This window comes from Marmota monax, unplaced genomic scaffold, assembly GCF_021218885.2.
Source record: "Marmota monax isolate L192 unplaced genomic scaffold, Marmota_monax_Labrador192_F-V1.1 WCK01_AAM20220418_F8-fsc00125, whole genome shotgun sequence".
Classification (NCBI taxonomy): Eukaryota; Metazoa; Chordata; class Mammalia; order Rodentia; family Sciuridae; genus Marmota; species Marmota monax.
In genome coordinates this window covers 5,492,046-5,517,000 of record NW_026695235.1, presented here as the reverse complement: position 1 = coordinate 5,517,000, position 24,955 = coordinate 5,492,046, and the positions used below count along the sequence as shown (strand labels likewise).

Sequence of the window (24,955 nt, the reverse complement as noted above, 5' to 3'; positions counted from 1 at the left end):
GTTGGAATTTGAGACCCTCAGCTCTAATCATCTCTACTTAGGATGGTGAGGCCAAGGCCAGTGGCCCTTTAGTGGTGCCTTTATGCATTTTATCCGTCATTTAAAACCCAGGTAGTCTTCTTCCTTTGTTGAATGTTAATCAAGAGCCAATAAATGCCAGGAAATTAGCTCCACTAGGTTCTGGGGCCACAAGGGTAATGAAGACACAGGCTCACACTGGAGGAGCTCCTAGGTGGTCACACTGTCCCCCCACGGTAGCAGCTAACCCCAACTTAGGTGACCCGCCTCATGTAGCTCTTTCCATAAGTCTGCTAACGCAAGTATTACTTCCTTGCCCTTTGTTATTTTTTTTTAAATTTTTAAAAAATGTTTATTCTTAAGTTGTAGGTAGACACAATATCTTTGTTTTACATTTATGTGGTGCTGAGGATTGAACACAGTGCCTCATGCATGCTAGGCGAGCATTCTACCACTGAGCCACAACCCCAGCCCTGTTCTTCTTGTACTTAAATTCTGTACAACTTTTTGGATAAATCCCATATAGTCTGCCTTGCTATTTACTTTGATAACAATTGAATTTAAATTGTGAAAATAATCTAACAACTTAAGTATGAAAATTAATTACATTTCTTATTTATAGATTGCAAATAATCACAGTGATGATAATCAGTTTTAATGCATAATAACAATAAAACCTCTGCCCATCATTGTAGGCAGACCCTGCAGCATGGCCTAGGCAGTGCATACTAGGCAGAAGCTGCTGTGCTGGTTGATGCTCTTGGATGGTTCCGTTTGGACCCCTGCCTGATGATACTTTAAAATCTCCCATGGAGAAACTGCTACATGTTAACCAGAAACTCCGGAGTGAAGTGGGACGCCTGCTCAGCTGGAGACTACAATTCCCAGCCTCCTTTGCAGGTAGGTGCATGGGTCTGAGTAAGTGTTAGGCCAGAGGAGTATGAGAAAGCCATTCTCTTATCTCCCTCTGTTGTAAGAGTCTTCTTATCTACCAGTTCCCCATGGAGTCATTGAAGTCTAAATCTGTATTCCTGGTACATTAGAGGGTCCTTTAAATGTTTACTAAATAATGAAGGAATTAAGGAATACCCTGTACATCAGTTGCCTCTGTTGATTGGGGTCCTCTTCCAATTCTCTTCAAGAATTGCAGAAAACATCCTGTCTGTTCCTGATGTTGACAAAATTGTCAATAGCAGTTGATTGGATTTCAATAATTAATCCCTCTCACATCTCACCTGCCACATGTATGTTGGGGCAGAACGCCCACTTGTGCATACCTTCATGTTTCCACAGTCCACAAAATAAATCCATCAAAATGCCCAGCTCTCTCTCCAACGGTGTCAACCTATTATATTTGTGTGCTGCTATATTATTCAGCCAATGTTAAATGCTGGGTTCAGAGAATTTGGTAGGTACCTTATAGGAATCTTAACTTTAAAAAGAGGCTAATCATATATGTTCCTTTAAACAAAGTTGGCTTGTTTGTGACTGGAAAGAAAATGTACTATTTAAAAGGAGGGACTTTGTCTATGAAACTGTCATCACAATAAATTGACATTGTGGAGCATATCTGGGCAATATGACATGTCTGGGCCACTTTAGACACTGCCGGTAGCCATGAAACCATCATTCACTTTCTGAACTGCTCCAATTTCCCTTGATCTGGGAAGCCCAGGCTGGTTGTAGTTGGGCTCTGAAAACCATCTTGGAAACTCCTTCAATAGATGTTTATACAGCAGGGATATAAACAGAAAGACCACTTCTCTCTCTCCTGAGGCAGGGTGGAAAAAAGAAGGAAGATTATTGTACATAAATGTCACCATGAGCCGCAATCACTAATCATGGTGCAAATACATTTTATGTATTTTCCTTCCCCCATGTGCTTTATATAAACAGCAAAACACATTGAACTGATTTTTCAAACAAACTTACAAAATTAGAAAACACAACCAACCTTTAACAGTTAGTAGCATGAATGATCAGGGGCTACAAAGAGGTTTTTAACTATTGAAACAGGTTGGCAACATGACAAATGAGTTTTTTCTTCTTCCAAACCGTTAAAAATAGCTTTTATAAACTTTTAACTCCCTCTTATGGTGAGCTCACCATTAATCACCTTTATGACATCTTATATTTAGGCCATGGATAAATCCATGGGTCCTAATCAACCACTTTCCTGAGGAAATTGGCCAAATCCCGACTGGAGGGGAGGGGGATGAATCACAACAACCCTGCTATTCAGACAGATCTCTTTTCAAGTGCCCTTAAAGCTTTTTTTTCGTACACCAGTGAAGACAGCCACACAGGAAACAATAATAGTTTAATCTCTTGAAAAATTTCCTTCCTGCACTGCAGTGCTTTCAGACAGGTACTCAGAGCGAGCCAAAGAAAATGAGCAGCAGCCCTGCCAAGAGCAGGCTGCTGCTTGAGGCTCTCAGTTTCAGCGCCCTCTTCTTCCCAGTCTCTGCACAGGAATCTGCTTGCTCTCCCTGGGGTTTTGTCACCCCTGGGCTCCCATTAGGGGTGCTGCTGCCCAGGTGGGGCCCTGACTGACCACGGAAAAGACAGATAAGTAGAAGAGTCATTTGGCGACTTGATGTTTGGCTAGACGTTGAAAAGCCTCTCCTTCCTTCTGGAGTTCTCTTGGGCTTCCTTTGGGAAAACAAAGCACCATTTGCCCCAGGAGGTACCATCACAGACCTGCGTCTGGTTCTTGTGGAACCCCACCATGAGTGCTGGACAAGCAAGACTAGTGTCAAGACTAACAGGGAATGTTTTGTTTTTAACAAGGCTTAGGGAATCTGAGCTACTTCTGAGATTTGTGGGATATATGGACCTCTAGCTTTACCCTCTCCAACCAGTGCAGAGCATTCAACAACTCATACATAGGCCTGTCCTTGGAAATGAGGTCCATCTCCTGTGAAGGGCCCAAGCTGCATGTAACTTACCTCAAAGTAGATGTTTCCAACCAGCAGGTTCACTGGACTGGGGACAGAAAGAGTCTTGACTTTCCCATGGGCCACTGACTGCTGGCTCAGACTGGATTGTCCATCCTCATCTTGACCTACTGGAAGAGAGACAGAGATGGTCATTTCTGTGTTTAGTTTTTAAATTTTTGTGCTATATATTGGCAGCAAACACTGCAGTATTTCTTAAATATTTTTCCTGGGAAAACAGTGGTGTTTTTAACTTGAAAGAAAAAGTTTTAATGTTTATAAAGACAGCCTGTCTACTCTGAGAATAATGGAAATACCAGTTTGACTTTGCTCTGGGAGGTGGGCTCCGATATTAGGTAAAGACATAAACTAGTCAGGGAAAAAGATAAACCTGCAAGTTTCTAAGGAAACGTTGAATTAATTGTATATTAACCATGTCTTCATATAGTGGCCTCACTATAGATGACCCCTAAAATAACAAAAAATAGGCAAAGTCAAGGTCTTTGAGAGACGCTTTTAAAGCAACATGAGATCTTTTTGACCAGTGAAAAGCTGAATGTCCGGAATTTGATGTTTGATATTTCTTAAAAGGGATGTCTTAAGAGACTGACAGGAACCAAATAAAATCTGGAATAAACAGGATCAGCTGACTGTCAAGGAGGGAGGTGGTTGCCCCTTCGTGGTGTCTCGCTGCCAGTCTTCCTGTATGCCTGTAATCATAGTCAGATAAGCCCTGCTGTGCCCGGCTTCACTTCAGGAAGGTTCTGTGACCTCGTAAGCAAATAAGGTGTGGTGGGAACCGAGCTAGGCTCCGCTGGCCAAGCCCTGCCTGAACACTCAGGAACAGACTCATATGAACCAGCACCGTGCCCAGGTGGAGGCCCAGTCTGCATGTCAGCACTTGGCTTATTTTGGGTCAAAGCTCAGGTGAGTCAGAGAAAGTTCACTGTGCTCCTCAGCCCACCCCACTTCTTTTGTTTAGTTATGGAAGGAGAGCCTGGCCTGGAAGTCTTGGAGGGCTGATTACCCCTAAAAACACAAGAAGTCACAGTGTGACCTGTGTGGGTGTTGGTTGGCTTTCTCTGTGAGGCAAGGCAAGGGGGGACTGGCCTGGTTCACTGGATGGGCAGACAGGGACCAGCATTGCCCTCTCCCCTTGGCCCCCTTTCCACTACTCCCCAGGCACATTTGCATGCTCCCCAAGCCACTCAGTTTTTGGTTGGTCCCAGGGAGACCACATTTCAGGACTCCTATTCTTCATCAGCTGGGCATGTTCCAAGGACAACTCTGAGGACAGAGGATGGTAGATCCATGAGAAGGAGGGGGCCATAGTGCCCAGATCACCTTGTGATCAGACTGTGATAATAGTGGGGCATAAGCCACCATACAGTGATGCTGCTGGGATTTAGCATCATCCGTTAGAGCAGTCAGACTACGTGACCAATACAGAGCAGTTGCAAAAGTGGACTTGGCAGTGGCCAACACAGCCTTGCTTTTTGCCTCAACTTCCTCGTGGACCAGAGACAGGGTGAGTTAGTGTTTAGAATAATGCTTGGTGCTCAGGGACATGAGAGCCACTGCTGCAGTACTGCAGCGCTATTCCTGCTAGTGTCACTGCTGCTACCCATACATCTCTTACAGAACCTCTCCCCTCACTGCTATGGTGCTTTTGGTTTCAGGGGAAGAGAAACCAATGAGGAAAATGGTTGCTCATTCCAAGAAGACCTACCATTGATCTTTGGCTTCATGAGAGGGGAAAACAGATTTCTTTTTCTTTTATGATGTGAGGTCTTGCTTTGCTGCCCAGTCTGCTTTGAACTCAAGTGACCCTCCTGCCTCAGTCTCCTGAGTAAGGGGGGACCACAGGAAATACCACTGTGCCCAGCTGGGTTTCTCCATCCAAACCTACGTGAAGTGCCAGCTATACCCACAAAACAAGCCTGAGATCTGCAACTCAGAGATTATATACAAGGAAATGGTACATTTCCTATTGTGATGGAAGCCAAATGCCACCAATGATTCAGCCTGGATTTAGGGGAGAGAGATCATTTGTGTTATGAAGAAATTATCGAGGATTGTATGAATAAGTAATGAGGTATTTAGTCTCTCTAGCCCATTTGGGAGGGGTGAGCACACGAAAAAGAACAAATGCTAAATGTGGTCCTAGAAATTTAATAGGGCCCACAGAATAAATTGGACTTTTAGTAGGGATTTCATAATGGGATTTTGGACAAAGACAATATTGCACCTGTATTATCATCCCAGTCAGTCAACTAGGATAATTAGAACTGTTTTAACCCACAGAGATGTCTGAGTCCTAGGAGGATGGTGTTGAGAAGTAAAAGTGGCTTTAATGCAGATTTTAAAGTCAGTCTGCCTGGGTTCAAATTCAGCATCTCACCAGCTGTGTGAACCTTGGGCAAGATACTTAATTTCTCGGGGCTTTGGTTTCTTCATCATTAAACTGAAAATAATCATAATATTTCTAAGTATTAAATGAGGATTAAATGATTAATACTTTTAAAAGTTTAGAACAGAATCATACTATACTGCTGCTAATTATTATCATTATTGCTTGAAAACACCGTTTGGTACCTTGGTCGGGAATATAGACATTTATTTCAAAGGGGTTTTTAAGCTTCCTAACTTGAAAGGGAAATATGAAGCTTCATGCCTTTGAACTTCGATCCAGGGAACTCCCCCTGGGGTTAGCATAGAGATATGTTTGCCTAGTTCCATGGTGGCTCTATCAACAGCAGGAAGAAACAAAGGGTTCAAGGCCAAGGTCACGGACTCCAAGATGTTCATTTTCATGCTTTTTGTTTGGAGATATTTGGAACCAGCCCGAGTGCTTTTAAAGGCTCTTTTCTGATGAGGAGGACTACAGAGAAAAGGACACATCTGGCACACAGGAGTTTGATGAGCATCTGTAACCATCTCTGAAGATGGGAAGAAGCCACCTAGATGCATTAGAATTATATTCCTGAAATTAAGTTTTTACTTGTTCTTTCATTTTGTCTTTCCAAATTCCAACTCTTATTCAGAACAACTTCAAACAAAATGATACATTTTTAAAACTTTTAGTTTGGAAATAATTTCAAATGTATAGGCAGATTATAATAAAAATATTAGGATCTGTGACAAAGAGCCCTTTACCCAGATTCACCTGCTGAGAATGTTTGACTCCATTTTCATTATTACTTGTGCCTGCCCCTATACCCAGTGTACATGTACTTAGGCACACAAAATATTTTTTTTCTTGAACATTTGTAAATAATTTGCATACATCGTGGCCCTTTGCCCCTTAATATTCGGTGTTTACTTCCAAAGAACAAGTCTATTTTCTTATATAATCAATGTACACTTATCAACCATAGTAAATTTAGCAGTGATACAATACTCAGATGTGTTGTCCATATTCCAGTTTTGTTGATCAATCTCATAATGTCCCTATAACATCTTTTCCTGTAATACAAGGGGGAGTTTCAGATTGCATTTACTTGTATATGTCTTTTTCTCTATAAGTTATATTTTTTAAAGGGTGGAACACTTGTAAGTACCAGAATGTTAAACTTTTTTTATTGCTCTTAATGATGAACCAACCAACTTGAGCTACTTGTTATTTAATTTTGTAATGAAAAAGAAATAAAATGTCCATTTCTTTAGAAAGTTTTGCTTATTTGGGTGCCTTTTAGAAGTGAGTGTTTAATTTTTCTAATGGCTCTATCCTGATGCCTTGGTTCCTAGAAACTTGTCAAGGACAAGAAGGGATCCCTTCTTTCCTCAAGTTTAATATATGGATACCAATAAGATAGAACTCTGGGGAAGTCTTTTAGCATATGCTTGGGAGATGCTCTTATCTGAATTCAAATGGGATTTATGCCTTTCCAGGTTCAAGTTTTCTCAGAAAAATATCATATATATTTATACATGAAAAAGTCTTTCAGTTTTTTTAAGTGCTTGTCACATTTTAAAGAAATGAATGGGGACTGAAAGCCCCAGCACCCTTTTCTGATGAAGAAATAGGAAATGGCCTAAGCTTTGAGATTCCTCTTTTCGTTAGTATAGGATGGTTGCTGCTCTTTACAGCAGACTTATTTAGGAGGAACCAGCAGCTTCTACAGTTGGTACAACTGTATTAAAATATATAACAAATATCTTCTATGTCTACAGACAGCTTGCTGCCTGCTTTGTGAGTTTTATGAACAGAAAGGTGTATGTAGTGATGTGGGAGAAGCAGGGAGTGGGAAGGAGGGAAGAGCAGTCAGCATCTGGACACGGTCTTCCCTAGCCAACAAGTGGTGGACTGGCTTGGTGAGGAAGGGGTGGCTGAGGAGATAAGGCCCCCAAAACACAGTGTGAATGGAGAGATGGGAAATGGCGGCAGGTGTGGGCATGGGTCCCTCTATGATCTTTCAGAGTTTAAATGTTTCTAGAAGCCAGTGTCAGTTAATTTCTGTAGAGCTGTCCTAAGACCAAAAGGAAAAAAAAAAAAAGGCCACACGTGGGAAGAAAGCTGTTTGGCTTCTTTGGAATGAGAGGGTCCATGGTCTCAGATCCAGCAGGAGATACGCGTTTGAGAATAAGAGGAAGAAAACCCCCAGGGAAACTGAACTGATGTTTGAAACTTGGATCAAGATGGAGATCTCCTGAAAAGCAGAAAAGTTCCAGAACTCCAAGTCTGAGGGAATGGAGAGTGAAAATGAAAGCCAGGTCTTGATGAAGAGGGAGTCTTTTATTACTGACCCATGGCTGTGGGTGGGGCAGAGGGCAGGCTGGTGCAGGGAGAGACGGGTTCCCTGAAAACAGGCTGAGGTTTTCCTATGCCTTAGCTATAGAATTTAATCCTCTGGGATCTAGTGTAGGACAATTCTTATCTTTCAGTGCATAGACTCCTTTTTATCAGAAAGAAACAGCTCTTAATTAGTCCTTAGAGTGGCCATTTGGTATGAATAGGAGAGTCCAACTCGCAGGTCTGGAGCACTTTAAAAATTTGCTTAGAAGATGGCCACATTAGAGAGCAGGGCATTCTCAGTCTTCTGGTCTCCGTGTCAGGGGCTCGCAGACTGGTTTGGTGTGGACGCTGCTTCTGCAGCTACTCTAACCAAAACCTCTTCGCAGCTCCAGCCTCTTGGGCAACTCAAACACAACACAGAATGGGAGCAAGGAAGGTGCGTAATTAAAGTGGGACTGAAGTTTAAACTTAAAATGGTCTCCATAAACATTGAGTGCTCAGACACCATATAACTTGTGGTGTTTAATGAGTCCTGGGATTTTTTTTTTTTTAAAGTCTTTCAATATGTCAGAGGGAGCTATGAGCTAAAGATAATAAACTCTAACTTGTAACATGATTCCTGATAGCATTCCTGATAGCATCATTTCCAGAATGGCAACTTTCGTCTCTGGATTTATTAAATTCATGACAGAGGAGAGGGCATGGTCCTGAAAGGCAGGTAAAGTGGGCCTTTATCAGCCCATCGAGCCTCCCTCCTGCAGTGACTCATAGGTTGATGGCAGTGGTGAAACTTCCTTTCATAAAAAGCTTGATGTTTAGACAATCACTATGCCTTTGACCTTTACCTTTAGAACTTCAGTAGAAAAAAGAATAATAAACAAAAAGTAAATTACAAATTATTTGTATGGTTGATTGATAATACAAAGATAGCTTATATATACATATATCTTTTGTATTTATGAAGTTGACATTTTTGGCTAAGTATATATATATATATATATATGAATAATTTCATAAATTGGCAAATTAAAATACACATGAAAATATTGCTTTTCTATTCATAAACAATAATAATACAACTTGGTACAACTGTATTAAAATATATTACAAATATCTTCTATGTTGTACCAAGTCATTCTTCCTAAAAGCAAGCTGATTTGTAGAGCATTCAAGTCAGTGAGAGTTATTCTGCCGTGTGCAGATAGTGGATTTTGTTATGAGAGAGTTTTGGGGTGTGGGTGGCTATGGACTAAACTGTGCTTCTCCAAAATTCATATGTGGAAAACCTCACCCCCCCCATGTGACTGATTTCAGACGAGGCTTTTAGGAAGTAATGAGGTTATAAGGATGGTGTCCTAATCAGATAGAATTGGTGGCCTAGTGGCCTCTTAGCAAGAGGAAGAGAGGGAGATTCTGTCCCCGGGCATGCACAAAGGAAAGGCCAAGCAAGCACACAGCCACAGGGTGACCTTCCACAAGCCAGGCCGAGAGCCCTCACCAGGAAGCAGATCCTACTTGACCTGATCTTGGACTTCCAGCCTCCACAGCTCTGGGAAAATCACCGTCTGTTGTTCTGGCTGCTCAGTCTCTGGTGTTTACTTATGGCAGCCTGAGCTAGGACAGGGTTCGGCAGGAGGCAGCGGAGTCTGAAAGCCATCCCCTCTGCTTTAACATCCCAGCAAGCTTGTAATGGACTTTTCTCTGATGAATAAGGGGCAAGGGTTTGTGTGGGGCTGTGAGGATGTTGGCAAAGAGCCAGGGGCAAAGACTGGTGGGTTTGAGTGCAGCCAGACCTTGGAAAATCTTGCAAGTCACTCTAAGAAGCATGAATCAGCCCCTGCTGTTATCTGAATACTTCCATTTATAGAATCTACCAGAAAACTGCACCAGTCTTTTGTGTACATGTTGATATTAACAAACAAACAAACAAACAAAAAAGGAACACTGTGAATTGAGGCTCTGGCTGCCTCCAAATCCATCTGTCCCTCTCAGGCCTCTTCACAAGTTTATGGTGAAGGCAACAGAGAGGTAGTGAAGGGTTTTATGCAAGCCCAAGGTATGGGTAAAAGGCAGGTAATGTCCTGTGATGCCACTTCTAGTTCAGCATTGAAGAAGGACATGATGGAGACTCTAGAGAGAAGGGCACAGGCAGCAGAGGACAGGCTTAGGTGATTTTAGGTAATCCATTCAACAGATTTGGATATGAAGTGGATGGCATGGAGGGATAATAGCATGGGAGAAATCCAAACTAACTGCCAAGACTTCCTGGTTTCACCTGAAGAGAAGAAGCAAAAAAGTTGGACTCAAGAACTGACATTTTGAGTGCCTCGAGATGTCCTGGTAGACATCTGGCCGGTGACTAAGCCTGGAGCTTGTGGAGAGGTCTGGGCTAGACACGGCAAGCAGTGCTCCAGTTCTCAGCACTCCTAGTTTGCTCTCTAAATCAATGTGCATCTGGACGCTGACACAGCTCTAGTAGATTCCATCAACGGAAGACATGAGGACATTTTCCATTTGAGGCTTAGGAATATGCTTTAATTTTTTTCTTAAGGCTAAATCAGTGGTATAATGTAAGAGAGAGGGGTTTGGGTGGGAGGAAGGGAAAATTCACTCACTTAAATACTTGGGAATACGTCAAGCCAACATGCTGTGGTAGATGTGGGAATTAAATTGAGCTGGCAAAGCTTGCCATGCTGGGCTGAACTTTGGGTAAATGCAGCGTTTGCAGTTGAATAATGACACGTTTTGTAGGGAAGGCATTTTCATGGCTTTGAAGGAGTGATTATGACTTATACATATCTACAGAAATTAAGTGCTCATTTGTAGTATAGTAATTTATCAATTATTCGTGGCATATTTTCATTGTAGTGTAATAATTTATTATGCATCCAGGGCCACAGCACTAACAGCTCAGCTCAGGAGCTGGGGCATGACAGAAATGAGGAGAAGCTGCACATAGCCAAATACTCTGGATCAGCATAAAGTCATAGAGGAGCTGGGCCCCCCCAAATCAACATCATGGCAGCCCAACATGAAGCAGCAGGTTGGGTGGGGAGAGACCCCCAGATTGGGCGCAGTGCACTATGAACATCGAGCAGCACTGCTCAGTTTGTTAGACTGGGTAGGGCAGAAGCTGTCGCTGGGAAGTGACTGAAGAACCATCCTTGAGGAGGTGGGAGAAAGGAGAGGGAGCTGAGGTTTTGAAACAGCTGTGGTTGGAGAACATCCATGTTCCAAGGAAGGAAAGAGGGGGTCGTGGCTCCTGAAGAGTGGCAGGAGTCAGGGCGCATCAGTGTCCATGGGGGAATTAGCAGACCCAGCTGCCCAGCAGTGAGGTTGGACACTCCCAGTCAGGACACCCACGGGGAGGGCAGTGAGGGGAAGCTGGTGAGAAAGAGCTCAAATATTTGAGGGCCAAGCCAAGGACAGAATATGGAAGGGAGGTCTTTGAAGATGTGATGGAAGATGAGTGGGGCTGTGGAGCCGGCACCCAAGAGCAGCACCCACGTGTTTGCATGGGGTGGGGAGGTGCTTGTCATGGGGTCATGCCTATGACTGAAGACTGGTGAACAAGAGAAAAGCATAGCATATTTATTTAAAGGAAGTCTTATGTGACATGGGAGTCTTCAGAAATGAAGACCCAAAGATTCAGGAAAAACAATATTTGTGCTTCGGTTCAATGGAGCCTGGGCAGCTATGTTGAAATGTGACTGGATGGAAGGGCGTGGTGATGTCCCAAGTGGGGAGACCCAGCAAGGCCTGCCTGTTCAGATTCTTCTCAGCTCCCCTGGAGACATTCCTTCCTCCTGCATACAGGCAGGACCCCTCTGGATGAGGGTGTTATGATCTGCTCTCAGACAATCTAGGTCAGAGACTTTCCTTTCCCCAGCTCCAGACAGAAGGGGGAAGTCAGCAGGATTTCTAGGTCTTACAACTGGCTTCGGGGGAAAGGGGTTCTAGAGCCTATGACCCACCTTAGGAAGAGGAATGTTTCTGTGGCCTGCCTGAGGGAGAAAGGGCTGTGGCAGGGGAAGGACAGGCAGGAGAAGGGCAGGGGGAAGTCCTTCTGTGCAAGGTACCCAGCGAGCTTAGCAACTGTGCTTTGGGGTACACTTTCTGAACCTCAGCATTTTCTTTGTCCTTGGGCAGGAATGGAAGGGAAAAATAACCCCACTGATCTTAGAATCTTTATAGACAGGCTAAATGAAGTCACAAACGAAGTCTAGGAAGAACTTTGAGGCACACTGATTGAAAGTGAGACAGTGAGGAGCCATTTGTACCCAAGGGCTCTCTGAATCTCTCAGAGATAAGATTGGATTTTTCTCCTTTGTTGGGGACAGGAAGGTAAAGATTCAGGGACACATGGCATAAGTCCAGCCATTTTTATGGAGAAGGAGGAATAAAAGTGAGGTTACAAAGGTGAGAAAAGGTGAGAATTCAAAAACGGATCCCTACTTTTACCTCAGAGGAGGCATGGGTCCTGGACGTGGTCCCCATCTGACACTGTCCATCTGTGCTTCAGAGCAAGTGCTGGCCTCTCCAAACCTCTGTTCAGTGCTGGGAGCCATTAGCCAAGTAGGTATGACAATTTCCTTGCCAGCGTACCCCATGTTGCTGACATGTTGCAGTGACATTGAATGTAAGTGACCTTGCTCAAGGACCAAGGCAGATTAGGGTGTTCCCGGTTTTAAGATAATCCTGTTTAGGGCGTTCCCGGTTTAGGTTCCAGGTTTAAGGTTTAAGATTATTCCTGCTGGGAATAGGGCGTATCCTGCTGCCTGAGTTCCCCTTGAGTTCTCACGGGATTCAGACAGTATATTTTGGAGATAGAAGCCCAGTGGAGGGGGATTTGGGCAGAGAACGTGGATTTGGGCAGAGAACGTGGATTTCCCCAGAACGTGTTTGTAGACGGCTGGTGTGAGTTCGGAAATAAAGAGTTGCTGTTTGAATCTACAAGCTGTGTGGTGGCTCGTGATTTTGTGCCCAGCCAGACTGTGGCAGTTCAGTTTTTTCATCTTGAAAACCAGACCCATGGTACATTCTGTGATGGGTCACTGAGCAATTAGAGGGAGGCCCTCCACCAGCACGAGGCTTCTCTTTCTTATTTTCTGTTCAATAATGGAATCTATCTAGAGGTTCATGAAGATGACATGGTGGAGCTATGAGAAGGGCACTGGTAAGGACATTGAAGCAGAGAGGGGTCTTCCAGGTCATCTATTTGATAGGAAAAGTCTCATGAACCACAGTCTGAGCGCTTGAGACAGCCCCAAGGAAACATTTTGTTTCCCCTCTTTCCTCCTCTGCTGGAGTTCTGGCATTTTAGCTGGTCAAAAAGTGGCAAGGGTGAAGCCTGTTCTGAAAACACCCACACTGTGTATGAAGAGCACCCTTTTCCCATATTTCCCTTCAAGGTGTGGCCATTAATTACAGGAAGTGACAGAGATTCCCCTTGCTGCATGATCGACACAAGGATGAATCTCTGTTACTGACTGCAACTAACAGAGATCTAATGGTGCTCAAGAGGCAGGCTGGGAAGGTGTGCTCGGAGCCACGCATCAGGTCTGGAGGCACCTTCTTCTGAATGGACCCCCGGGGCTGCGAGGAGACAGAGTAGGTATTATTTTGTTCAGTTCCTCCCAGGAAAATACAGCCGCCGTCCTTTTTTGCTGGCTTGGTTCTGGCACTGGAACAACCTGTCTCTTTACATTAGTTCAGTTCTGTAGAGAAATGGTCATTTAGAAGGAAATAGTTGGAAAATTCAGGCAAGAATCCATTTTTAAACTCACAAATGAATGATTGCTTTCTTATTGTGCTACCCAGAGCTGGAAAAATCATTCCTTTCTGTACATAGTTTTCTTTTTTTGCTTTGTTTTCATTCTGCTTAAAACACACATATGTGCCAGAAGTGAAAACATTTTCAAAGGGCAAGTTTCAAGGACGCCTAAAAATAGGATCTGTTGCCAAATATACATTTCCCCAATATGTAAATGGCTGAAAAGGGGCCCAATCGAAGCATATGCTGTTCACATTTCCATAGAAAAACTAGAGCTGGAAGATTGGACCCTGAGCCCTGAAACTCTTTAAACTAGTGCTTTTCATTTAACTTTTATCCTCAGTCTTTAGACATCATTCTTTGCATATTTTACATCTATCTTTTAATCAGAGCTGAAAAAAGCTACTAAGAATACTTTTATTCTCCAAATGGGAAAGTTATTTTATCACATCAGTCTGCGACTTGACATGAAGCTTTCAAACAATTATCAAGGCTCAAAAAGGAATAAAACACCCAGAGCATCTGGGCCCTTGTGGTTGCTCTGCAGACCCAGGGGGAGTCCGTTGGAAAGCATGTGCAAATTTGTGAAGGTAAGAAACCTTTTATTTCTTGCCTTCTGTGACTTGCAATCAGGCATCACCTCAAATTGTCTCTGGGGGTGGAGGAAAGCAGAACATAAATACATTCATTAAAATCAAAGAAGTCAGTGGTGGTAGGCTTGACTTCGAATTCTGTGCTGTCACCCAGGAGGAATGGCTGTCCTCAATTCTCCACTCTGCACCTTGTAATTTAGAAAAATAACCATTCTTCATGAAAATCGCGTGGGTGAGCTAGTCTCTCACAGGCTCTCTTTTATTTTCTGAAAAAAAAAATTGTTTTTTGACCAAAAAGGCATCAACACTTTTAGTTATTATACACCTTTCAACAAAGGTTCACAAACCTGTGTGGCTGTATCCTTCCCGGGGGGCTCCCTTGGGCTAGAGTCCTCTGGTTCCTCGGAGACTTCCTCTTCTTCCAGCAGGGCTCTGTGACTGGAGGTCTGGACCTTTCCCCTGGAATTATCTTGCTTTTTCAACTCTGGTTAAACTTTGTCTTCCATATCTTAATATTTCCATGATAGGATATGGAAAAAGAAACTTAGAAAAGGTTTCACATTTACTATTAAAAAGTTGTGACCTTTGCTCACATTTGCCAGAGAAAGTGCTTATAGCACCAATTAACATGAATTATTAACTCCTAGATTAATAATTTATTAGAAACCTAAAGGCCCTAGGCACTGCCAGAACACACTATTGAAAGAAAAACAAAGAAAACAGCGTAGATCTAATTATAACAATTCGTGGCTGATGTTTGGAATTAGTAATGGCACTTAGGTTTCTAAAAGATTTCTTATTTCCCCTTGAACACCATGCTGCTGAAGAGTCCACAAAATCCACTAATGATTCCTGTCATCTCATGCAGATATTGGTCTTTAACAAGTTTTTTTAAAATAAATATTTATATACCTATTGTCTTTGTGTCAATGTCCATTCAAAACTCTTGTGCATATTAATTCATCTAATGGATCCTCCTTTGAGTGTCCCTTTGCATTAGATGCTTACTATCCACACTTACCTGCGAGGGACAGAGTCAAGGAGATGATGACTGGTTGCCTTAGTTTTCCAGGGCTGCCATAACAAAGCACCACAAACTGAACAGCTTAAGTGACAGGAATTTTCTGTCTCACCGTTTTGGAGACCAGAAATCTAAGGATGCAGTTCTGCAGCTTGGTTCCTCTTGAGGGCTGCTAGGGCACTCTGTTCCGGGCCTGCCTCCTAGCTTCGATGGTTGCTGGTGATCTTTAGCATTCCTTGGCTTGGAGATTTACCACCCGAGTCTCTGCTTTCATCTTCTCATGGTGTTCTCCCTGTGCCTGGATCTGTGTCCGCATTTCCACTTTTTATAAGGAAGCTGGTCATATTGGATTCAGCCCCACCTGAATGCCCTCATCTGAACTTGACTACCTGTGCACAAACCTTGTCTCTAATTAAGGACCCCCTTCTGAGGTACTGGGGGTTAGCACTTCAACATGGGTTTTGGGGATAGGGACCATTCAAGCCATGATGCCGGAAGAGCCAAGTTTAAAGCAGGTGTCTGGGGCCCAGTCTCCTGATCACCACACCATGCTGCCTCCCATCTTTTGGTGTTTTGAATACAGGAAGCTCATCAAGGCAAGTTCAGTTTAGACTCTCTTACTGATTTGTGTCTAAGAAGGTCCATTGTGTGGGTACTCTTGGAAACAGGGACTTGCTTGATCAGGGGGATCACAATGGTTTATAGAGAAGTCTCTAAATGCTCTTTGGACTAGGAACCATGATGTTTGAGAATCTAAAAGTTGTTTCTGACTTCTGAGCACCTATTTTCTTAAACCCACGTCTTAAGGGCATTTTATGACTGAGAGGCCTAATTACTTTCTTTTCTTCTTCCAAATTCTTGTTCTTAGAGTCATGAACATGTAATGCTCACGGTGCCTCTGCTACTTTGCAAATCTAACTGACCTCATCTCACCTTGAGATGGAAAAAGGGAGACCAAAACTTCCATGAGTTCTGATCCCTTGCCTTTTTAACTGGATGAGGGAGTAAACCTTGAAAAATCCTTTTTTCCCTTAGCAGGGAAGGGAAAAGAAAAAGTAGAAAGAGAACTAAGAAAAGTAAAAGAACAGAGGAAAAAACCTTGCAAATGAAAGTAAAAGTAGGATTGAGACATAGGAGATTTGCTTTGCTTCACTGATGCAGTTTTGAGGGGAGAAGGACAGCTGGCACATGGTTATGCTAACGATGAACCCAGTGGAAAGTTACACACACCGCATCTTATCACCCCATCCACCTCACCACTGAGCTCATTCTGACAGGAGTCTGGGGGCTTCATTGTAAAGATTAGATTCCCAAAACCATATGCTACATTTGGCTCTGAATCTTGGTATTTTTAGGATTTTGTCTTTTCTTTTTGCTTCTTTGTGTGTTCAGACATAATAGTATTTTAGTGTGGTTTATATGTCATATTAACTCCTTATTTTTCTTCTGCTTTGAAGCAAAGAATATCATAAAAACCATGGGGAAGAATGCCAGGTAGATTGTAGGAATTTGTTTCTTTTTTGCTTTTCAGTATACTTAACAGATTTGCTTTGTTCTGAGGGCAGAAGTCCTGGAGTCATTTCTAAATTGACTCTAAAAGAGGACAGGAGACATGCAGGTCCCTTCAGTGAGAGATGCAGTATAGTCCAGGGCTTGGCTCATGCCTCTTTGTGCTGCTGGGTCTCTAAGGAGAGACACTGGATCTACTTAGCAACTTCTGTGTCTTGCCTTGAAATGACTGGCCTAGAAATATGATCAGGCTTTTATTTCCGTCTATTAAGGGACACTCTTCATGAGCCCCAACATGTTAATTCATACAGAATCTAGCAGATTGGTAGGTTGCAAAAATGGCCACAACCTTTCACTTTCCTTGTATTTTTTTTTTTTTTGGTAATGTGACTTTGCAACTTTCCCATCAGTGACAAGAGTGTGTTTCCCCTTTTCTTGAATCTGGTAACTTACACTGACCAAGGGAATTTAGCAGAAGTGGGATTGTGCCATTTCTGAACCTAGCACAAAAACTCAGGGGTCTTATGCACTGCTGTTCAATGACTGCTGTTCACTAGAACCCTGCCCAGATGCCTGTGGGCAAGACCAGGTTAGCCTGCTGGAGCAAGAGCAAACATGGAGAGCAGAGGCAAGATATCCCAGCAGAGGCCACTCAACCCAGCCAGTCCCTGAATGACTCTGCAGCTAGGCACTGATGTATGTGTGAATCTGGACAAAATAAAAGGAGCCATCTGACTAAATCCAGACCATATTGCTGACTGAATCATGAATGAAATAAATGGTGGTGGTTTTAAGCTTTAGTGTGGCTTTTTAATGCAACAAGAGCTAATTGATAAACTAGCTGGGAAATTTGATCAAATTTTGTGTTTATGATCTCTTTAGTTGCTGATGTTCCTTTAAGTGTATCAACAGATGTTCATTTATTTAGGAAGTTCAGCATTGCTGAACTTCTGCTACTCATGGCATAATAATCTTGCTATTGGGAATGTCACAAGTCAGTCCTTGATGTCATCTTTGGGTTCCCTTCTTTGTTACGGGAGGTACAATATTGTGTCCTTTACTTGGGATGGGATGCCCTGGCATACTATGACCACCAAAGTCCTTAAAACTTTTACTGATATAGTAAAATTCTGTATCTTCATGGGGTTTATCTCTCTTCCTTAGGGACATGTGAGTTTTACTAAGGCCTCCAAAATACTAGTTGATTCTTGCTCATCTGGCTTGATTAGATGATGTCATTAATGCAACACGTCAGTGTGATGCTCTGTGGGATGCCCAGGTGTCCAGATCTCTTCAGTCCATCATACAATGGAGGGAAGGGCAGCTAACACAGTCCATGGCTATCAGTTTCCTTGTGCTTCCAGGCTCCATCCTAATAGCCAAATCATACAATGTCCTGGGGGCCTTGCTGAAGTAGGTGAGCAAGGCCAATTACTAGGCCAGTGTCAGGTTCCTGTTGGGAAATAATGTGACTTGATACTTGGATGCAAGGCAGCGGCTAGGGTTAGGCAAGCAAGGTGCCCAGGGTAAAGAATTGAAGGGAGTGCCTCTCTCAGGTCCATGCACATGTGAGGAGTTGTTCTTGAAAAGTTGCTCCCTAGAAGCCTCACCAACCTCACTTTAGTCCAAGCCCTGCCTGGATGAAACCATCTATGTTGGTGCCCTCAAAATCTAGAACCTCTAAGTTCCCCTAAATCCTTGACGTAAGAAGTAGCTTTGTCCCTGGGGAAGAGCTAGAACTCTCCTCCTTCTTGGAGACAATGCAGAGAATGGGAGCCTCTCTCAAGAGGTGTCTACCTCCCATTTAGGTCCTTACCCCATGACTAGGGTCATATCACAGCATGTCCAAGCTGAGGAGGAGCTGACTTCATAACAGGGAAGGCACTGCCAGGCCCAGACAGCATGGACCATGGACCAGCAGGGGACCAGCGGGGCCTGGGGAGTTTGCCTGGGCCTGGGCCTACAGGGGCTCGTCACAGGGCTCTGAACAGAGATTGGCTAAGGGAGTGTATATTGACTTGAGAAAACTCTGCAGAGACCATACTTCCTGGCAAAGATCCCAGAACCTCGCTACCAGGTTGTCCATCATTGTCCCAGATCTTTCCAGAAAACTGATTAGCTAGAATAAGAATTGTGCAACAAAGAATTCTGATTCCTTCATTTTGAGAGCTGGAACATCTGTAATTAAGACTTTAAATCTGATGTTTTCACCCTATCCTGATGTTGTTCAGCTCTCTAACACTAATAAATTACTCCCCTAAAAACCTCTGATACTCTTACAGGATTTTCTGTATTTACTCTCATTCTCTGTTTCATCTCTCATGCTTTACCTTGCTAAATTCCAAACTATGCTTACCTAGGTCCCCTCTTTGTTCAACAGCCCAGGACATTTCTCCTTCTGTGATGATATAAAAGCCTTGTTCTCTTAACATTCACATCAGAATTCCCTTCTACAAGGAAACTGTCTTTGCTTAGCATGGGAGAAGAGTGAGCTCCATTTCCACAAAGATGTCCATACTCTAGTCCTAGAACTTCTTAATATTATACATGACATGGTAAGGGGGAGGAAAGGTTGTAACAGCTGGCTTTGAGATGCAGTTACACTGGGTTACCTAGTAGGCCTAATATCATCATGTGGGCCTTATAAGTAGAAGAAGGAGTCAGAGAGAAAGAGTTGAAGATGTCATACTACTGCTACTGTCTCATAAGATGGAAGAAGGGCCTACCAGCCAAAGCATGCAGCAGTAGGAGGGCAGTTTGTGCTCACAGACTTTGGTTCCCTTGACTGAAGTTGGAGGGACGTTTATTAAAGCCCAGCATCTGTTCCCAAAGGGCTGTCCCCAATGGTTCTGACAGTGCCACCATTAGGCACAGTTTCTGACAAAGTGAGGGGACTGGCAATGCTGAACTGCTGCAGTGGTGGAGAGGGGGCCGAGGCTGGGTGGGAGCTGTGGGGTGTCTACTTCTGAGCTGAAATCTGACAGGAGATGGAAAGACATTGAGATCTGCAACACACTGGCCAACGGGGGTTATCTGTCACCAAAAGTCATTCTGTTTGAAACTTGGAATGACTTAATTGAGCCGTGTTATGGGTTGACTTGTGTAGTGAATGCATATGGTAGAGGCCTAACCCCAAGACCTTAGCATGTGACCTTATTTGGAAATGAAGTCTTTATAGAAGGAATCATTAAAAAAGAGTCCTTATAGTGGGCCCTAATCCAACACAACTCTTGTTCTCACTGAAATGCAATTTTGGACATGGAGATCAGACACAAAGAGGGCAAGATGCAGAGATGTGAAGAGACACAGGGAGAAGAGAATCTTCTACAAGTCCAGGATAAAGACCTGGAACAGATCCTCCCTCAGCCTGGAGGGAAGCAGCCTGGTGACACCTTGATCTAGAACTTCCAGCCTGCAGAACTGGAGAGAATATACACCTGCTGTGTAATCCACCCAGCCACTGATTTTGTTGTTACAGCATCTGTTCCAAACTACAAGATGGAAACCTCTGGAATTGGTATGCACTTCCAGAAGGGTGCTCCTTTCTGGGAGAGCCGGGACTCAATCACAAACATTACCTGAACAGGTGAGCCCCTCCTGCCCCTTTCCTTTTGCCAGTGAGGATTGGTTTCAAGGATCCACCTTTGTTGGTTGTTCTTTCTTCTTACCAAGGTCAAGAGGGAAATGTGAAAACCCAGAGGCCCCACCCAGGGAAGGAGGGTCAGTGAAGAGTCATCCATTACAATGTGGACTTTCTGAGAAGAGGAATTAAAGGCTCCTAATCTCATTTTCTCCAAAGACAAGTAATGATTATAGGGCCCCAACTTCTGGAAAGTAAGACGCTTCTGCGAATTTCCATAGGGATAAACAAAGTTAAAGAACAGGTTATAAATGGGGCCTGTGTTTGGGGACCATGACTGAGTGGCTCAGGCTGTGTCTGTCACTCTAACTCGATTCCTCAGTCCTGCCCTGCCCTCCCCATGATCGTAGGATCCCTCATGTTCACAGCCTCACACTGCCTTAATGGCTCCAGAAGGCAGAGTTAGGCAAGGGAAGGATGAGGTTTTCTCCCCTCTGTTTCTGATATGTTTTAGAAGGCTGCATCTTGATGAAAAGAAGTTTGCAGAATGCATCTGTAAGTGTTTCCAAGTGATGATTTGTTTTCTCCTTCGAGGAATGGCTTGGTTTATTTGCTGGAGTCTTCTGCTGATGCCTGATATTGACCAGGTCTAGGGAACTCGGCCTTGTGGTAACTTGGCACTATGTCTCACCTTTACTCTTGTCTAAGAAGAATCACTCTGTGCAAAGTGTCCAAGGGAAGTTCACTTCCATTCACGAGCCCCAGTTGTGTTCTGTCATTTACTTCCTTCGGTAGACTCACTGGGGGTGCGTGACACTCCTGCGCCAGGGCTGTATACATGGAGTTACACTTAGAAGGCCAGCTGTGGCCCCACAGAGCTATCTTATGCCTTCCAGGTACAATTGTAGGGATCAGGGAAAGCGGAAGAAAGAAGCGTGAAGTCATCTCTTTCTGGGAAAGGTGAAAGTCACATTTTTTGGTGGATTCAGAGGGCAAGGACAATAGGCAGGAGTTCAAGGAAGGAGAAATCACTTGGCATAGCAATGGCCTTAAAGAAAAGTAAGGTTAGAATAAACGGTAAGGACAGCTCTAAAAGGAAGGGACCAGGCAGCCAGTGCCAGGAGCCATGCCAAATGTTTCTAAAGCAGATAGCTTAGGCTCACCTGTGCAGGTGGTGATATAAAGAATCTCACAAATCCCTAGTCTCTAAGGAGGTGAATGCCAGTTCACTCTTAATGTGCAGAATGATAAAGTACACAGTTCTGAGTGATGTGCCATTTGGAAGGGACAGAGGAGAGGGAACCCAGACTTCCTGACTGTGCACACCCAGACAGAGTGCCTGTGGGGTGGTTGGTGCTGGGTGGAGCTGTGGCTGAGGGGTTGTTTGGAGTTCTCTTCAGCGTGCCCCAGGGCGGGCTATTTACAGAACACGTGCAGGCCTGGAGCTTGGGAGGGTTCACCAGTCCCTAAGCTGTTTCTTCAGCTCCACAGAATCCTGGGAAGCCAGGGAACCTCTCAGTGTCTCACTCCAGTCTGCAGAAAAGGAAACAACAATAGGTACTTCGTTTGTTTCTCGGGATGAGTATGAACGTGAGACTTTGAACTTGTTTAAAGATGACTTTTCATTGTTTTAGAGTTATAGAAGGAAGGAAGAGAGGAAGAGGGAAATGGAAAAGAGAAAGATAGGAAGGGGAGAAGGAGGGAAACAGGAAAAGGAGGAAGGAAAAGTGGTCGCCTGAGATTTCTGAAAGTGGCAGTTGGGAGCTCTGGGAAAATGCAGGTAATATTCCTAAAATCTGTTACTTAAGCACATAAGCTGGAAAAATGTTAGTAGTACATTCAGTAAACACACCCTGACAGAAAACCCGAATTCCAATCTCTGCAAATATAATTGCTTTATGTGTCTTAACTTTTCTTGTCGTTGTTGGCTACAGCCTTCCTTGAACTATCAGGATGCTCTTTAAAACTGCAGAACTGTGCAATATACTTTAACCACCAGGCCCTAAACCACAAAACACATCACAAAGTCTGGCAGAGCAGATCAGTAGTGAGAGGATGTCTTTGAAAGACTAAGATGAACATTAAATTAATCAACCAATGCTCTGGGGGGAAATGGCCACTAATTTCAAATTTTTCATCTCTGGAAAATCAATTATTATTATGTTTATTGATGTCGTATTTGTCACTATTTTCAGCCATTTCCCCTGATGACATAGGTTAAAATAAGAACATTGTTATAAAAGAGATTAGACATGTTCGATTCTGTTTCTGGACTTTCCACCTCTCAGCTACCTGGGGTTTGGGAGAGGAATCGACTGCTATAAGGGCAAAGGCTGAGCTTGCTTTTCTTTGTTCTTTTCTATGGTGATTGTTTTTGCCTCCTTAAGATTTTAAATATTTAATTAAACACCAGCTAATACCTATTACTCACTGGACAGGATTTTGGATGTGTTTAGAAAGCCAACACTTCCTTGGAGCTGGCTGGGGCCTTAGAATTTGTTTCCTTACCCCTAAAAGATTGGGAGATCCCTCTGCCACCTATGAGGTGTGGCTCCCCAGTGTCAGCTGCTCAGAAAGGGCTTCCTGCTAATGTGTCTTCCACCTAAAGTTCTCTGACTCCTGCAAGCCAGTTCATGTCGTGTGTACACATTGGTCTAGGCCAACTTGAACGTTCCTTGTCGAATGGCTTTTGTATGTTTGGAAACATTTGGTGATTTGGAGTTCCCACAGCAGGGATCAAGACACATTTGTCAGCCCAGTAATAAGATAAGTCCCCCATTTGGCTCCACATATATATGCATATGAAAATATGGAAAACAGCATTAGAGGAACGATTCCAGAGTCACAGTCCATGTCTGTGTCTATGTCCTATTATATGGCATTAACTGGGGTAAGTTGGTAGTAGAACCACACACACACACACACACACACACACACACACACACACATGCTTATATACATTTCCTAATATATGTTTGATAGGAAAATAGCAAGTTGAATTGACTGTAGACTCTGCCTTCTATAAGTACACAATCTAGTGAGTACATTACACTGTTAAATTCTAGGTCTATGCATACACTAATGTTAATGTACCCCAAATAAAAATGTAAAGGGAATAATTTCTAAATGAAGTCCTAAGATAACAATTATAAACCCTTTCCTGACTTTAGACCTTTAAAAAATATTATATACTTGCTGTCAAACATTTCAATTAAACAGAAGCTTATGAAACCATAACAAAATAAGAATAAAGCCCTCTCTCTCCCTCAGCTGCACTCCCAGGTGGCTATGGGTTTTGTTGAAGTGAGTTCTTCCTAAAATTCATTTGCCTAAAAAACATAAAAATAAGGCACATCTATGGTGGATATCTGAGCCTGCCAACACCTCATTCTTTTAAATGATTCCCTATTAACCCTCTCATTAATATACTAGAATTTATTTATGATTTCCTTGTTTGTGGATACTTAGGTTATTGTGATTATGTTGTATATATTTTTTGTATGAGACTCTAAACGGACTCTGAAGAAGCAAGAACTTGTTATAGCAGGGATGCTAGCTTTGTACGTGACATGTAAGCTATATTCTATAATTGACCATGGAGACCTTCAGTAGAAGAACAGTATGATCAAGAGTGTGTATTTGAAGAATTCAAGTTAGAGACTAACTACTCTAAGCAAAAAAGAACAATAGGCCCCCTCTACTTGAGAGATCCTAAAGATTTAAATTAAGAATATGGTAGTGTGTTAGCTTCCCATCCTATAACAAGGACAATGTGAGAGAATCAACTTACAAAGATAAAAGGTTTATTTGAGCTCAAAGGTTTGCAGGTTCCCCTACATGATCAATTGGCCCCGAGGCAGCACATCATGGCGGCAGTGCATGGGGAAGCAAAGTGCTCAGCTCAGGACAGGGAGAAAAGAGAGAAAGAGGAAGAGATGAGGCTCCCACAATCCCCTCTGAGGGCATTCCCCGAGTGACCTGCAGCCTTTCCATGGAGACCCATGGAATTTTGAAGGATCCAGCACCTCCCCAAAGCATGCCGTTGGGGAATCAGCCTGTAACACATTAGTGTTTAAAATCCAAACTACAGAGAGGAGTGAGAAAGGAGTGAAAAGATTCTGGAATTATCATTCATTTTCTATTAATTAGGAGATATTTCTGGTGAAGAAAAAGATATTAATCCCTAATTACAATTAAATCAAAGCTACAGTCAACTCCTGGTTTCCCAGTGGTGGAACAGCTGTGGCTAAGACAGAGAAGAAGCTAACATGCTCACAGTAGGCTGATGGATGCTGTTTGCCCCCTTTGGGGATGGGTCAAGTCTTGGGAGAAAATACCTTGTGGGATGGAGGAGGTAGACTAAGAACAGGGAGACTGATCTGTCTTCCCTGCTTACATGAACTGCAGCTTTGCATTCTGGGCTCTTGCTTCCCAGGTTGGCAGTCGACCAATAACAAGTGCCTTCAGCTGGAGAGGTAAAGGGGCATAGCTCACAGCTCAGCCTTCACCATGGTTAATTGAACCTCAAATAATCAAAATATTAGTAATATTAGTAATATTAGGCATAGAAATAAAGTAGAATTTAAATGCCTTATATAAGATTCCAGACCCACGTTAATGGATGCATTATGCTGGCATTAACTGAAAAAACTAGGGCAAGGAATCACTTTTAAAAAATTACTTTTTAAAGGAAGGAATGTGCTTAAAAATTTAAAATGCAAGATGGAAAACATACAATTGGAAGCTGAAATTTTCATGCTGGAGCTCTCTGAAGAGTTCATCAGAATCAC

The 24,955-nt window shown here is 43.1% G+C and overlaps 2 long non-coding RNA genes across 3 annotated transcripts in view; one reads left to right on the top strand and one right to left on the bottom strand.

Annotated features, from left to right (window-relative positions):
* The window catches only part of LOC131423964 (uncharacterized), an 81,347-nt gene extending 79,941 nt beyond the window's left edge, over positions 1-1,406 (top strand). The window contains exon 3 of the long non-coding RNA XR_009226234.1: positions 714-1,406. This is a non-coding gene — a long non-coding RNA (uncharacterized LOC131423964). The remainder of the gene's footprint in view (positions 1-713) is intronic.
* LOC124088989 (uncharacterized) lies at positions 84-14,638 on the bottom strand. Of its 2 annotated transcripts, none has more exons than XR_006850554.2 (3): positions 14,403-14,638; positions 2,967-3,085; positions 84-1,789 (listed from the first exon to the last, which is right to left on the bottom strand). It is a non-coding gene; the product is annotated as an uncharacterized LOC124088989 (long non-coding RNA). The 2 variants fall into 2 exon arrangements; XR_006850555.2 differs by having other exon boundaries at positions 2,967-3,082.
* Positions 14,639-24,955: the final 10,317 nt, after the last annotated feature.